This window comes from Penaeus vannamei, chromosome 7 (assembly GCF_042767895.1).
Source record: "Penaeus vannamei isolate JL-2024 chromosome 7, ASM4276789v1, whole genome shotgun sequence".
Taxonomy (NCBI): domain Eukaryota; kingdom Metazoa; phylum Arthropoda; class Malacostraca; order Decapoda; family Penaeidae; genus Penaeus; species Penaeus vannamei.
Window position 1 is genome coordinate 34800009 of NC_091555.1, and position 16039 is coordinate 34816047.

At 31.4% G+C, this 16039-nt stretch overlaps 5 non-coding genes across 5 annotated transcripts; all 5 read left to right on the forward strand.

Annotated features, from left to right (window-relative positions):
- The first annotated feature begins 5437 nt into the window (after nucleotides 1-5437).
- TRNAN-GUU (transfer RNA asparagine (anticodon GUU)) lies at nucleotides 5438-5511 on the forward strand. Its single transcript has one exon. It is a non-coding gene; the product is annotated as a tRNA-Asn (tRNA).
- Nucleotides 5512-6441: 930 nt separating this feature from the next.
- On the forward strand, nucleotides 6442-6515 carry TRNAN-GUU (transfer RNA asparagine (anticodon GUU)). The gene has a single exon. It is a non-coding gene; the product is annotated as a tRNA-Asn (tRNA).
- Nucleotides 6516-7899: 1384 nt separating this feature from the next.
- On the forward strand, nucleotides 7900-7973 carry TRNAN-GUU (transfer RNA asparagine (anticodon GUU)). Its single transcript has one exon. It is a non-coding gene; the product is annotated as a tRNA-Asn (tRNA).
- Nucleotides 7974-9380: 1407 nt separating this feature from the next.
- TRNAN-GUU (transfer RNA asparagine (anticodon GUU)) lies at nucleotides 9381-9454 on the forward strand. Its single transcript has one exon. It is a non-coding gene; the product is annotated as a tRNA-Asn (tRNA).
- A 1171-nt stretch (nucleotides 9455-10625) lies between these two features.
- On the forward strand, nucleotides 10626-10699 carry TRNAN-GUU (transfer RNA asparagine (anticodon GUU)). Its single transcript has one exon. It is a non-coding gene; the product is annotated as a tRNA-Asn (tRNA).
- Nucleotides 10700-16039: the final 5340 nt, after the last annotated feature.

A 16039-nucleotide genomic window follows, 5' to 3' on the forward strand; every position in this document is an offset into this window, starting at 1 on the left:
CATTATCATTACTATTGTTATTACCATTATCATTGCTATTGTTATTATCATTATCATTTATTTTGATTACTATCATAATTACTATTACTATTATTTTCATTATCATCATTATCGTCATGACCATTATAGTCATCGTTAGAGAGAACAAGAACGGCAGAATGTGCGAGAAAGAAAGACAGATAACAAGAGCGAGAGGAAGTGAGGGAGAAAGAGGAAGGGATCGATAGAGAGAGAGAGAGAGTGTGTGATAGCGAGAGAATTAACAACAGTTGACTGAAGTTGATAATAAGCAGTCTAAACGAATACACAGTTCGCTGAAATCGCTGGGTGAAGAGGGTGAAATTGAAATCATAATTGCTAAAAGTGTGATGTGGATTATCATTTTTATCCATTTTTTTAAAAATCCATAAGTGTACGTTGTAAAGAGGGAGTGAACAAAACAAGGAGGTTATTTTTATGTTATGCTTCTAATACCTATTCCCCTTGATAACCTTTGTGCGTTGCCCGTAGAAAAAGTGATGGAATGGAGACAGTGTAGAAAGTGAAGGAAAGATGGTGAAGAAAGTGAGGGAAGGAAATGAGGAAAGATAGGGAAGAAAGTGAGGAAAGATGGTGAAGAAAGTGACTACAAATAGTGAAGAAAATGAGGAAAGATGGGGAAAAAATGAGGAAAGATAGGGAAGAAAGTGAGAAAAGATAGGGAAGAAAATTAGGAAAGATGGTGAAGAAAGTGAGGAAAGATGGGGAAGAAAATGAGGAAAGATAGGGAAGAAAGTGAGAAAAGATAGTGAAGAAATTGAAGAAAGGTGGTAAAGGAAGTGAGGAAAGAAAGGGAAGAAAGTAAGGAAAGATAGCGAAGAGTGTGAGGAAAGATGGTGAAGAAAGTGACTACAAATAGTGAATAAAATGAGGAAAGATAAAGAAGAAAGTGAGAAAAGATAGGGAAGAAAATGAGGAAAGATAGGGAAGAAAGTGAGAAAAGATAGGGAAGAAAATGAGGAAAGATGGTGAAGAAAGTGAGGAAAGATGGGGAAGAAAGTGAGGAAAGATAGCGAAGAGTGTGAGGAAAGATGGTGAAGAAAGTGACTACAAATAGTGAAGAAAATGAGGAAAGATGGGGAAGAAAATGAGGAAAGATAAGGAAGAAAATGAGAAAAGATGGGGAAGAAAATGAGAAAAGATAGGGAAGAAATTAGGAAAGATAGGGAAGAAAATGAGGAAAGATAAGGAAGAAAGAGAGAAAAGATAGTGAAGAAATTGAAGAAAAGTGGTAAAGGAAGTGAGGAAATATAGCGAAGAGTGTGAGGAAAGATGGTGATGAAAGGGAGTACAAATAGGGAAGAAAGTGAGGAAAGACGGAGAAGAAAGTGACTACAAATAGTGAAGAAAGTGAGGAAACATGAGGAAAGTGAGGAAAGATGATGAAGAAAGTGATGAGAGATAGTGCAGAAAGTGAGGAAAGATGATGAAGAAAGTGAGAAAACATGATGAAAGTGAGGCAAGAAGGTGAAGAAAGTAAGGGAAGCTAGTGAAGAAAGTAAGGAGAGATGGTGAAGAAAGTGTGTACAAATAGGGAAGAAAGTGAAGAAAGATTGTGAAGGAAATGAGAAACGATAGTGAAGAAAGCGAGGAAAGATGGTGAAGAAAGTGAAGAGATATAATGAAGAAAGTGAGGAAAGATAGTGAAGAAAGATAGTGAAAAAGTGAGGGAAGATGGTGAAGAAAATGAGAGAGTGAAGAAAATGAAGAGCGATAGAAAAACAAATGAGGGAAGACTGTGAAGCGAATGAAAAAACCTTGATCATTATTATTGTTAATGATATTGTCATTACTGTTATCATTATTATTGATGTCGTTCGTGTTATTATTGTTATTATCACTAGTATTGTCATCATCAATAAAATACTAACAATAATAAGGAAAATAGTGATAATAGTAATCATCATTATTACTACAATCATTATCATTATTATTCTCATTATCATTATTATCATCACTATCATCATTATCTTTATTATCATTATTATTGTCATAACCATTACTCATTCTTACTGTTTTTTATTCTTATCATCATTTTCATTGCTACAGTTATTTCTAACCTTATTACTATTGTTATAATGAATTTAATCATTATTGTTATCATAACTGCTACTACTACTACTACTATTATTACTACTACTACCACCACCATTACTACTATAACTATTAGTGTCATTCTTATTATATTTCTCATTACCTACTTTTTACTTACATCCATAAGTATCATGATGTCACAGTATCCAGGTAGATAGATAGATAGAGAGATAGAGAGAGAGAAAGAGAAAGAGGAAGAGAAAGAAACACACACACACACACACACAGAGAGAGAGAGAGAGAGAGAGAGAGAGAGAGAGAGAGAGAGAGAGAGAGAGAGAGAGAGAGAGAGAGAGAGAGAGAGAGAGAGAGAGAGAGGGAGGGGGAGGGAGAGAAAGAGAAATAAAGAGAATTATAATTATTGTCAGTGAGGGCCAATTAACAGCTTAAATGAATATTCAGATTTTGTTCTCTGAAGTAGGTCTAAATGAAGTGATATGAGATTTGACTAATAAACAGTAATGAGTTTGATTTTCATTATTACCAAATATATAAGTCCAGGAGAGTGAAAGTCGTAAATATGGAATAAACAAACTGATATACCCTTTTCGTCTTATTAAGTGTAAAGCGTACTAAAATGAGGTACTAATAAAATCGCATAATTATAAAAATCAAAATTAGAAAGCTCAAATTTCCACCTATACAGATTTTCGCCATGTAATCCTGTGCGCTGTACGAAAAAAAGATGATGAAGAATATGAAGATAGTGAAGAAAATGAGTAAGAGATGATGAAACAAATGGGGAAGAGATGTTGAAGAAAATGAGGAAGATGGAGAAAAAATGAGTATGAGATAGAGAAGCAAATTAGGAAGAGATAGTGAAGAAAATGAGGAAGAGATGGCGAAGAAAATAAATAAAAGATAGTGAAGAAAGAGAAAAACGACAGTAAAGCAAAAGGAAAGAGTGAATAAAATGAAGAAATTATTATGAAGCAAACGAAAAGGCAATAAAGAAATAATAAATTATTGTTGAAATAATAGATAATAAGAAAAGGTCTTTTAACATTCCATTAACACTCCATTCCTCATTAATCCACAATAAGCCAGTATTTTGTTTGATTTCCTTATATGACTAACATTACAACAAAAAGGATTCACTATTGCATGGTAGAATAACATACCAAATTTGTTCTGAATTAATGAAATCCCCAAAGAAATATAGAATTGTCAGCAAAAAATAATATGCATTCGGCTTCAAAAAATGACAAATCACACTCCCACCCAAATTGTAAAGATGAAAGCCCTTAGGAGTTTATTATTCATTATTGTCATTTCATAGTTTATGAATAATCAGTGTAATCAGCATATGTGAATTGCAAATGCTGCTCGTCATTAAATGATGCAGACCGTGGGAAACGTAGCAGATTATGTGTTTTATTTATTTTTTTAATTTTTATTTTGGTATTTGTAATATTATGAAAAAAGGTGTGATGGTATGTATTATAACGGCAACAGAATGATGGCGATGATTATTATCATCGTTACTCCTATCAGTACCAATACTAGGAACACTAGTGGTAGCAGCAGTAATAGAAGTAATAGCAGTAGTAATAGTAGTAGTAGTATCATCATTGCCATTATTATATGTACATTATCAAGATCAATATTGTTATCATCATCCTTATATTACTAATAACAATGATAATGATAATAATAATGAGTATAATATAAATAATCAATATAATAATTACTATCATTATTGTTGTTCATCTTCCCTTTGTTATCATCATTGTCATTATCAGCATTCACATTATCATTATTATTATTGTAATTATCATCCTTATCCCCAGTATCATGAAAATACTTTTTTTTTATAATAAAAGTACTACTACTACTACTACTACTACTACTACTACTACTACTACTACTACTACTACTACTAATGATAACGATAACAATAACAATAATAATAATTATAATAATAAAAATGACTGTAATAATAATAATTATCATTATATACAGAAAATGTTATTGGTTATTCAAAGTGAATATCGACACGAATGTTATATAAAACAGGCAAAAGACTTTATCTATAGCGCCCTTATCTGCTATTTACTGCAGTTCTTTGATTGTTTTTGCTGCCGAATTTCAAGTCGAAGCTCCGCCCACACAGGCATGCCAACCTGTCCAAGCTCACCCACACGCATGCGCAACCCATCGCTGAAACGGTAATATGCCAAATACTTTGTTTTTAAAACTTCATTTGGCCATTTAAGGAGCATTCAAAGGATATGAAATAATTAGTAATGGAATGCATTTGAAAATGGTACAAGATTATACAAAAATATATATTTATTTTAAGCTTATAATAGTTAATAAAATGTAATACAATGAACATCATAGATAATCGAAGGATGCAAAGTCGTTTGAATTCCTCTAGTGACTTAAATTCATCTTTAACCTTGAAAGAAACAGTTCATGGTTATTTTTCAATAAGCAACACTGATCAACATGGATAATAGATATACTACATGTGTTTTACGATTCATCAAAAGGCAGATATATGAATTAAATGCTGAGTCAGAGCCATAATAATACGTTAGAATTTGTATACAATTTGAGAGGCAGCAAGTGATCCTCCGAATAAAGCACCACAAATACCAAGATAGTATGAAACGTCTTTTGTTTTCCATATAAATGATATTAATGTATATATAACGATAATGATAATTATAATACTAATACTGATAACAAGAATAATAATAATAATGATAAAATAACCATCCTTAATGACAAAAATAATTATAAGAAATTTCTGTATTGCTTATCTAAAAAAATATAATCATTATCATCACATTTATTGTTACTGTCACTGCTTTTATCACTGTCGTTGTTATTCTTGCTCTACTATCATGGCAGGGATGTGAAGGTCAATCAAGTAGCTGATGGAAATGCAGTGAAATATTTGGTTATAGGAAATTTAAGTCATAACCCATAATTCTAGCAATGTGATGCAGCATATGGTATAAGCCTTTCAAATCTCAATTATCACAGAATCACATTATTTCTTAGACTTGTAAAGAAAGCGTTAAGTCAAGAATCGCTCCGTGTGTGAGACAACTGGTTTTGTCCATACGGTACGACACTTTAACCCTATGGATTTTCGTACGCCCGACAGTTCCGATGCTCTGCCCACTGACGAAATAATTGCAAGCATTTGGTACTGCAGATAAGGCCTGAAAAAAGTAGTCCCGATTTTACATCCTGGCCAACACTTGAGTAGAAATTAGGTAATTTCTTAAAATAAACAAATGAATTAATGAATAAAAATAAATAAATAAATACTGCAATTCACATAGCTTAAGCCTTCGTGGCACAATCGGTTAGCGCGTCCGGCTGTTAACCCAAAGGTTGGTGGTTCGATCCCACCCGGGGGCGTTACTTCTTAAACAGCTGTGAGTATGCTATGTTCAAACACCGACAGAAAAGCCGCCTCTATGAACTGAACAATCATAAATGTGTAAAGAGTGCAACTTTTTTTTCTGAACAGATTCCTGACCACAATACACCACAAGGAACACAAGGTTAGTAAAACTGAATCAACAAAGAAAAAAACTACTTATGACTTCATTCAGTCAGGAAATGGATTACAAACACTGGTAAATTGATGATAATGATGATAATTATTAATATGATTATGATTATAATAATTATTATAATCAATATCGTTATTGCTATTATTAATACAATGACCGTCATGTCTTAGTGTTATTATTATGTTATCATTACAATTATTGATATTATTTTCATCATTACTTATATTAACATTATCATCTTCATGAACCTTAATATTTTTGTCATTATATCATTATCATCATCATCATTATCATTGTCACCATTATTAGTATCAATAATAATTATTATTTATCTCATTATTATTACTATTACTATTTTTGTTATCATTATCATTAATATTACTTTGATCATTATTATAAACATAATCAGTATTGTTATTGTTATTCTTATTATTGCTATTATTACTATTAGAGACATGGTCACCAATGTTATGAACGTTATAATAATAATGGTAATAAAAAAATATTGCTCGTGTTTAACAACAACAATGAATATAATAAAAATGATAATAGTAATAATGATTGTATCCATCGTTATCATTATATCTTCAAACGAATTTGATTGCTTATTCAAAATTAATTTCGACACAAATTCTATGTAACATAGATAAAGAAAGACCAATACAATAATGGGAGAATTAAATTGCATGGGGAAGTTAAAGTCGAATAGATCCGGTTTACAAACAGGCCAACACATTATTTTAAAACAATTACTGCAGTTATTGATTCATATGCCTCCGTGGCACAATTGGTTAGCGCGTTCGGCTGTTAACCGAAAGGTTGGTGGTTCGATCCCACCCGGGGGCGTTACTATTTACTCAAGCTGTGTGTATGTTATGTTCAAACACCTTCAGAAAAGCGACCTCTATGAAATGAATAATCACACAGCGTTCACCACAGAGACAACTTTTTTTGTTTTTCTTAACAGATTCCCGAACACAGCACACCACAATTAATACAGAGGTAGTAAAACTGAATCAACAAACAAATAAACAGAAAACTACCCTCATGACTTCATTCAGTCAGGAAATGAATTACAAACGGTAAATTACTGTCAAAGGAAAGAAAAATTTACTCCTAAAAAATAGCCTCAAATAAAAACGATTTGTACGTGTCAAAATTCATGTTTTTGTCATTCATTTTTCGTTTTCTTTATGGGATTTAATGTAAAAATCTAGTTATCTTTTATGCTGTATATTTAAACCATATTTTTCCTCGGCTGGAAAAAGAATTATGAAAAACATAATAGGAATTAAAAGAAATTATTATAAATGACATTACTGTTTATGTTAGTATGTTCTTTCTCCTTAATTTTATTATTATTATTAATACTATGATTCTTCTTACAATATTGATAATAACAATAGATATTATCATCATTCATTATTAATGTTTTAATAATTATTTTATTATCTTTACCGTTATTATGATGGTAATTGTTATCATCATCTTTATCATTACTATTTTTGTCTTATATATTTTTCATTCGTATTACTATGATGATAATGTTAACTGTTAATATCATTATCACTATCATTATGATGATAATAACTATTAAATCAATATCATTATTGCATTATATCGTTAATACAATTACCGATATAAATGTTAATGTTATTATTATTATCATTGCCATTACTGGTATTATTTTCATCATTACTCTTATTACCATCATCATCTTCATGAACCTTATTATTTTTGTCATTATATCATTATTATCATTATCGTCATTATTAGTATCATAACTATTATTATTTACCTTGTTATTACTATTACTACTTTTGTTATCATTATCATTAATATTACTTTGATCATTATTATAAGCATAATCAGTATTGATATTCTTATTATTACTATTATTACTATTAGAGACATGTTCACCAATGTTATGAACGTTATAATAATAATGGTAATGAAAAAAAATATTGCTCGTGTTTAACAACAAAAATGGATATAATAAAAATGATAATAGTAATAATGATTGTATCCATCATTATTATTATATCTTCAGACGAATTTGATTGCTTATTCAACATTAATTTCGACACGAATTCTGTATAACGTAGATAAAGAAAGACCAATACAATAATAGCAGAATTAAATCACTTGAGAAAATTAAAGTCAAATAGATCCGGTTTACAAACTGGCCAACACTTATTTTAAAATTGTTAATGCAGTCCTTAATTCATATGCCTCCGTGGCACAATTGGTTAGCGCGTTCGGCTGTTAACCGAAAGGTTGGTGGTTCGATCCCACCCGGGGGCGTTACTATTTACTCAAGCTGTGTGTATGTTATGTTCAAACATTGGCAGAAAAGCGACCTCTCTGAAATGAACAATCGTAAAAGCGTAAAGGCTTTCACACAGCGTTCACCACAGAGTGCAACTTTTTTTTCTTAACAGATTCCCGACCACAATACACCACAATCAGCACAGAGGCAGTAAAACTGAATCAACAAACAAATAAACAGAAAACTACCCTCATGACTTCATTCAGTCAGGAAATTAATTGCAAACGTAAGTAAATTACTGCCAAAGGAAAGAAAAAATATACTCCTAAATATAGCCTTAAATAAAAACTTAATTTGTACGTGTCAAAATTCATGTTTTTTTTCATTTTTTTTTTCTTTATGGGATTTTGATGTAAAAATCTAGTTATTTCTTTATGCTGTATATATAAACCATTTATTTTCTCGTTTGGAAAAAGAATTATGAAAAAACATAATAGTAATTTAAAGAATGTGGTATGATGTTCTTTCTCATTATTATTATTATTATTAATACTGTGATTCGTCTTACATTATTGATAATGATAATATTAATCATCATCATTCATTATTAATGTTTTAATAATTATTTTATCATTATTATTACCATTACCGTTATTATGATGATAATTGTTATTATCTATATTATTACTACTTTTGACTTATTATATGTTTTTCATTCTTATTGCTATGATAATGATGATAACTGTTAATATCAGTATCACTACCATTATAACAATAAGTGTGATTATAATCAATATCATTATTGCATTATATTATCAATAGAATTACCGATATAAATCTTAATATCACTATCATTGCCATTACTGACATTATTTTCATCATTACTCTTATTATCATTATCATCTTCATGAACCTTGTTATTTTTGTCATTATATCATTGTTATCATCATTACTATTATTGTCATTATTAGTATTATCATTATTATTATTTCTCTTATCATTATTACTATTACTACTTTTATTATCATTATCATGAATATTACTTTGATCATTATCATAAACATAATCAGTATTGTTATTCTTATTCTTCTTATTATTACTATTATTACTATTAGAGACATGGTCACCAATGTTATGAACGGTAATAAAAAAATGTTATGAATGGTAATAAAAAAAATATTGCTCGTGTTTAACAACAATGGATATAATAAAAATGATGATAGTAATAATGATTGTATCCATCGTTATTATTATATCTTCAGATGAATTTGATTGTTTATTTAACATTAACTTTGACACGAATTGTATGTAACAAAGATAAAGAAAGACCAATACAATAATAGCAGAATTAAATCACTTGAGAAAATTAAAGTCAAATAGATCCGGTTTACAAACTGGCCAACATTTATTTTAAAATTGTTAATGCAGTCCTTAATTCATATGCCTCCGTGGCACAATTGGTTAGCGCGTTCGGCTGTTAACCGAAAGGTTGGTGGTTCGATCCCACCCGGGGGCGTTACTATTTACTCAAGCTGTGTGTATGTTATGTTCAAACATTGGCAGAAAAGCGACCTCTCTGAAATGAACAACCATAAAAGTGTAAAGGCTTTCACACAGCGTTCACCACAGAGTGCAACTTTTTTTCTCAACAGATTCCCGACCACAATACACCACAATTAACACAGAGGTAGTAAAACTGAACCAACAAACAAATAAACAAAAACTACCCTCATGACTTCATTCAGTCAGGAAATGAATTGCAAACGCTGGTAAATTACTGGCAAGGGAAAGAAAAAATATACTCGTAAAAACTTATTTCATTTTTCATTTTCTATATGGGATTTCAATTTGAAAATCGAGTCATTTCTTTATGTTGTATATTTATACCATAAATTTTCTCGGTTGGGAAAAGAATTATGAAAAACATACTAGGAATTAAAAGAAATTATAATTATAAATGACGTTACTGTTTATATTGGTATGATGTTCTTTCTCCATAATATCATCATAATTGTTATTATTATTATTATTAATACTATGATCCTTCTTACAATATTGATAATGATAATGGTAATCATCATAATTCATTATTAATGTTTTAATAATTATTTTATCATTATCAATACCATTGCCGTTTTTATAATTATAGTCTTATTACCATTATCATCTTCATGAACCTTATTTTTGTCATTATATCATTCTTAACATTATCATTATCATTGTTGTCATTATTATTATTATCATTATCATTTCTCTTATTATTATTACTATTACTACTTCTGTTATCATTATCAATAATATTGCTTTGATCATTATTATAAACATAATCAGTATTGTTATCATGATTGTTCTTATTATTACTTTATTACTATTAGAGACATGATCACCAATGTTATGAACGTTATAATAATAATGGTAATAAAAAAATATTGGTCATGTGTAACAACAATGGATATAATGAAAATGATTATAGTAATAATGATTGTATCCATCATTAATATATCTTGAAATGAATGTGATTGCTTATTCAAAATTAATTTCGACACGAATACTGTATAACGTAGATAAAGAAAGACCAATACAATAATAGCAGAATTAAATCACGAGAAAATTTAAGTTAAATAGATCCAGTTTACAAACTGGCCAACACTTATTTTAAAATTGTTAATGCAGTCCTTAATTAATATATCTCCGTGGCACAATCGGTTAGCGCGTTCGGCTGTTAACCGAAAGGTTGGTGGTTCGATCCCACCCGGGGGCGTTACTTTTGAAACAGCTCTGTATGTTATGTTCAAACTTTGGCAGAAAAGCGACCTCTCTGAACTGAAGAATCATAAATGTGTAATAGTACACCACAAGGAACACAGAGGTAGTAAAATTGAATCAACAAACAAATAAACAGAAAACTACCCTCATGACTTCATTCAGTCAGGAAATGAATTACAAACGTTTGTAAATTACTGGCAAGGGAAAGAAAAAAAAAAAATCGTAAAAACTAGCCTCAAATATAAACTGACTTGTACGTGACAAAATTTCATGTTTTTTCTTTCATTTTCATTTTCTTTGTGGGATTTCAATGTAAAAATCTAGTCATTTCTTTATGTTGTATATTTAAACCATATATTTTTTCGGTTGGGAAAAGAATTATGAGAAACATAATAGGAATGAAAAGAAATTATAATTATAAATAACATTATTGCTTATGTTGTTATGATGTTCTTTCTCCTTAATATTATCATTATTGTTGTCATTATTATTATTACTATGATTCTTCTTACTATATCGAAAATGATAATAATAATTATTATCATTCATTATTAATGTTTTAATAATTATTTTATTATCATTACCATTACCGTTATTGTGATTTTTGTTATTAATTCTATTATTATTATGTTTATCAGTATTGTCATTATTATTATCTTTGTTATTATATTAACATAATGATGGTAATTGTTATCATCAACATCATTACTGTTTTTGTGTTATTATGTTTTTCATTCTTATTTCTATGATGATAATTGTTAACATCATTATTATTATCATTATGAAAATAATTTAAGTATTATCATTATCATCATTATTATCTTTATTAGTAGTAGTATTACTACTTTTCGTATCATTATCATTAATAATACATTTATTATTATTATAAGCATAATCAATATTGTTATTATTATTACTTTTAGATACATGATCATCAATGTTATGAACGTTATAATAATAATGATAATAAAAATAACAGTCATGTTTGATAATAACAGTAACAACACTGGATATAATAAAAATGATAATTGTATTAATGATATTATCTATTATCATTATTATATCTTCAACCGAATTTTATTGGTTATTCAAAATTATTTTCGACACGAATTCTGCATAACGCAGAAAAGGAAAGACCAATACAATAAAGGCAGAATTAAATTACCTGAGAGAAGGTAAGTCGAATAGACCCGGTTTACACACTGGCCAACACATGGGTTAAAACTAAGGGCGTCTTCTTTGGCGTCCTTAACTCTTAATACCGTATTTAGTTTAATCCTAATCCACCGTGTCCGTACCGAAGACGACACTCTGCTACCAAACGGCGCGGCAATAATGTTCAGTAAAAACTGTCGTACTTACTATTCTATCACCACCGTTATCATGTAAACATGTCGGAGAGAAGAGAAATGTTGCGCGTGAAATTTCTTTTTGTAATGTCATGTCTTTGGTAATCATATTTAAAAAACTATTTTAGACGTCTTTTAAGATCCAAAATATCGTTTATATTTAATGTGTATTTCATGAAACTGAGACTCTTACTAATGTTTTCATAATACTAATTATCTTGTGCCTTTTTTTTTCTTTTTTTTTTAATTTGTGTACTGCTTTGCCTCCTAATTATTTAAAGTAAATAATAATATAAACTTCTCAGATGCTTCTGAAGACCACCTTTTCCTTCCCTTCATCCCAGACGTACCTCCATGATTGAAGACAAGGCATTAAAAACTTATTATCAATCAATTCTTTATGCCTCCCAATGTTCCCAAAATTGAAAAGTAAGACTAGCATCATATCAAAATAAGAAATTTCGTACCTCTATTTTCTGTACGCATTTCTTCAAGATTATCTGTTTCAAATATGATTTGTTTGGAATCTTAAGTTAATGGACTGTCTCTTTAAATTTCTATCAATTCTTGTGATGTTCCTAGTCTGTGATATGGTGATGGTTCTCCCCACTGCTGTTGATGTGAAGATCCTGGTCTCGTATTTCTGGGTGTGTGGGAATAGGTTTTACAAATCTAAAGGGTGGGACCTGAGGCATGTTGTCTTTTTATTGCTGAAAAATCTGCGGTATTTTGAAACATTTCTGTGCAATGTTCTCTTCACACATAACTGTTGCATGTTGTGTAGGGTAGCGTTTGGAGCAAGTCATGCACTCATACCTGGAAATAAGCAACAAAATCATCCAAAAGATATCTAATCAACATTCACCCTTCGTGTGTTCCTACGCATATGATATAGAAGATAGTGTTAAAGATATTACCTAAAGATTTGCAGTGCGATATAAAATTTACTTGGATAAATAAATCTTGCAATTTGCATTCAGACACTGCATTGTTAAAAGATTTTTATGACAACTGATATTCATTTTATATAGATTGGAGAAAAGGTGATTGTTATAAAAAGTTGTAGTCAGTCACTGAAGATGCAGTTTGATCTTCATATGATAAATACGAGGCACAAGTAGGCCTGATTATTTATGAAATGTCCTATTTTTTCATGATACCATTCTTCTATTTATAGTAATAAAATGGGTAACGAAACTGCTCTAACAACTATAAAATCAATCTTCATTTCAATGACACTAAAATACAAAAATGACATTCACCAATTAATATCCATCGCGCAGTTTCCTCGGACAGCTCTTTGCTGCGTTGAATCGTGTTGGAGGAGGGAAACATGTTTTCTTCAGGATGCTGTTCAGGAGGTCCATAGAAAAGTATACTTGTAATTTTGTAGTAAAGTAGTTGAGAAAAACTCAGCACATAATTCTCCTTTAAAACATTGGTTCATATTTGATTTAAAACGTCAACTCGTGTGACCCTGACCATATAATTTTTGTTTCACTAATCAGGAAGTATGAGTTCCATGCCCGCAGCCTCTGAACTTCAAAGATTCCTCGTTGGATTATATTGGTGTTTATATTCATTACCATAAGTTATTTCCTTTATCAGAATATTTGATCGTTTGTGTAAATATATACAATTTCATTTTCATAATAAATACTAAGTATGAAAATTCTAAGACGATCGATATTATTGCCGAAAATAACTCTGAATGGCAACTCAAGCGATGGCACCCATGAAGTTCATGACGGACACGTGAGGTAACAGTACATGATTGATGGGATTAACTTGTCCCTTCTGCGGATGTCCAGGATTAAAAGATGAGCTTAATATTAAAGCCTAGTCTAGAGGTACATTAAAAGTTGATCATGGACGCTGCCAACGCCCATGCGCACTAGAGATCTGGATTAAATTTTGATACTGGATTAACTTTTACGGCACGTACAGAAGCCGCCCTAAGCAATGTTCTTTTAAAATAGATACTGCAGTCAATATTTGCTATTCCTCCGTGGCACAATCGGTTAGCGCTGTTAACCGAAAGGTTGGTGGTTCGATCCCACCCGGGGGCGGTACTTTAAAACAGCTATGTGTATGTTATGTTCAAACCAAATTTTCAAAAACCTGCAGGGATTAGACTAAAATTATTGGAAAAAGGCGTCACCATTGAAACGACCAAAACTAACCTTATAGGCTTGTAGATATTACTATTCATTAAATAAGCTTGTCTCGCAAATTAATAATAACGAAGTTATTTAATTTTCAAAATACATAAGAATAATAAAACACGGGAGCTGCGGGAATACTGACCAAATTCTCCACTGCGCATGCGCGGGGTCTCTCGTACCCGTGCTGTTCCTGTTATCTCGCCTGTGACGTCACGGCCAGTGTCACGATTTCATTGGTCAATTTTTTGGCGGTTAATTTAATAGCCAATTGGAAAAGAATTCACGAGGGAAACAGCCAATGAATGAACATTAGCTAAAATAGAAGCTATGAAATTCAATTTTCAAATTAGTCTCGCCATGACTTCCGTGTGTGTAGAATGTCATATCAAATCATTCCAATATATAAAAAAAATATTTTGAAGACGATGAGGCTAGCTTGAAACTATTACGTGAACACGGAGTTCTACCCTCTGAAGTGCCCTGCGATCGGCCGTCGCGTCGTTTGTGCTCACGCAGACCTCTCAGGCGCTCCCGCTCCCGCAAGCCGCTCCACAGATATCGACGACCCTCACCCCGGCCCCTCCTCTGCATAGGTATGTTTTAGGTTTATTTTCACTGAAGTGACTAAATGTACGGTGCTTCGCGTGCGTACGAACGGCATGTGGAAGCGCCCGATGCCGACTTTGTTCGACACACTCCCCTGCCGTAAATACGTGGAGGATTCTTTGTTTTGCTGGGCGGGGGTATGGGGGCGGTAGCCCCCCCTAAGAGGGGGATCGTAGGGGGCACAGCCCTCTGCAGTGTAATTTTCGTAACTACGATCGACATGTGGGACCGTCTGATGCCGACTTTGTCCGACGATCTCTCCTGCCGTAAATATGTGTAGGATTATTTGTTTTCCTTGGCAGGGGTTGGGGGCGGCAGCCCCCCACGAGGGGGTTGCAGGGGGAACAGCCCCCTTCATTAAACAATATTGTGACTAAATTAGTACTAAATCAGTATCATGCACATGCATGATAACAAGAGTGGCGTAACTCTGGTATGGAAAAGACAATCTAAACATTTCCGATGAAAACGAACACCAGAATCAACCGAACCAGAACAATAGAAATCGAACGAATCTAGTTTCGTCCCGAAAAGCGTTGGTGACGTCTTTTTCCAACTTTACCATTCGACTTCTCTGAAATGAAAAATTGTGAATATGTAATGGCTTTCACAGTATTCACGTCTTTTTCCGTTATAGATTATCGAACACACCCCCATCACATTTTTTGCATAACAATAATAAACAATGAAAAGAGGTGTTTAAAACCAACAGAAAATACCCCTTGACTTCATTCAATCATTAAATATGTTGCAAAGTCAAAGATAGTGTTGGAAATTAATACTGGCAGGGGAAAGAAAAGTGCTTGTAACAACCAGTCTCATTTGTTACTCTTGAATTGTCTGTGTCATTTTTTCTAGGTAACTCAGTGTAAAAGTCCAGACATTTCTTCTGATGTATTTTTAAGCCCTATTTTTTTCTCGGTTGGGATAAGGACACAGAGAATAATAATGAATGATTATTGATGGTATTACTGTTGATAGTATGACTATTTTCTTTCTTTAATGTTACTATTGTCATTATCATTACCATTATTAGAATTGGCATTATTATTATTATTATTATTACTATTATTACTATGATTTTTCTTCATCTTCCTATTTTTCTTATTGTTATTAGCATTTTTTATTTATTTATTTATTCTTTAGAACCCCATTAAACATTAAGATATCTATTGATGGCCATCTACTAACGAAATGTAGTAGTAATAGTCGGCA